General features: G+C 44.0%; 1 non-coding gene across 1 annotated transcript; it reads left to right on the top strand.

Moving 5' to 3' along the window:
• The first annotated feature begins 156 nt into the window (after window positions 1-156).
• LOC117106981 lies at window positions 157-275 on the top strand. The gene has a single exon (XR_004445170.1). It is a non-coding gene; the product is annotated as a 5S ribosomal RNA (ribosomal RNA).
• Window positions 276-564: the final 289 nt, after the last annotated feature.

The following is a 564-nucleotide window of genomic DNA, read 5'->3' as shown; positions in this document are numbered from 1 at the left end:
AAAATGTACTCGCGCAGCAGAGTGGTCAGGGGAGTCAGAGGAAATCCTCGCCAGACAAGCGCGCGTTGATATGAAACGTCATCAATAATAGAGCTTCATGATTGGATAATTATGCTATATGCCGAGATTAACTATGAGTAGAAATACCACTCACATGTCTACGGCCATACTACGTTGAAAACACCGGTTCTCGTCCGATCACCGAAGTTAAGCAACGTCGGGCCCGGTTAGTACTTGGATGGGTGACCGCCTGGGAATACCGGGTGCTGTAGACTTTTTACATTTTTCCCTCCAAATTCTAAAGTAGGGGTGCGTGAGAGTCCACACGACCTCGGGCCCACATAGTTGTGGCTGAGGTGCAAACATTTTGAGAATATGGACCTCTAAGTGCCCGAAATTGCACTTAAAAATCATAATACAAGTATATGTTCATATCAACAATACGCAATTAATTCGCTGGTGTTAGGTTCGAGGGTCGTTTGAACAAAACGGCAGTCTTCTTCTGTCTAAAGCATCCTAGTTAATGCCGTAAGGTATTAAAATAGTTGGTTTATTGTTCAACAC

The sequence above is a fragment of the Anneissia japonica genome, unplaced genomic scaffold, assembly GCF_011630105.1.
Source record: "Anneissia japonica isolate Jap-2015-1 unplaced genomic scaffold, ASM1163010v1 scaffold65872_len1017_cov95, whole genome shotgun sequence".
Taxonomy (NCBI): Eukaryota; Metazoa; Echinodermata; class Crinoidea; order Comatulida; family Comatulidae; genus Anneissia; species Anneissia japonica.
This window is presented reverse-complemented; position numbering and strand designations above follow the sequence as displayed.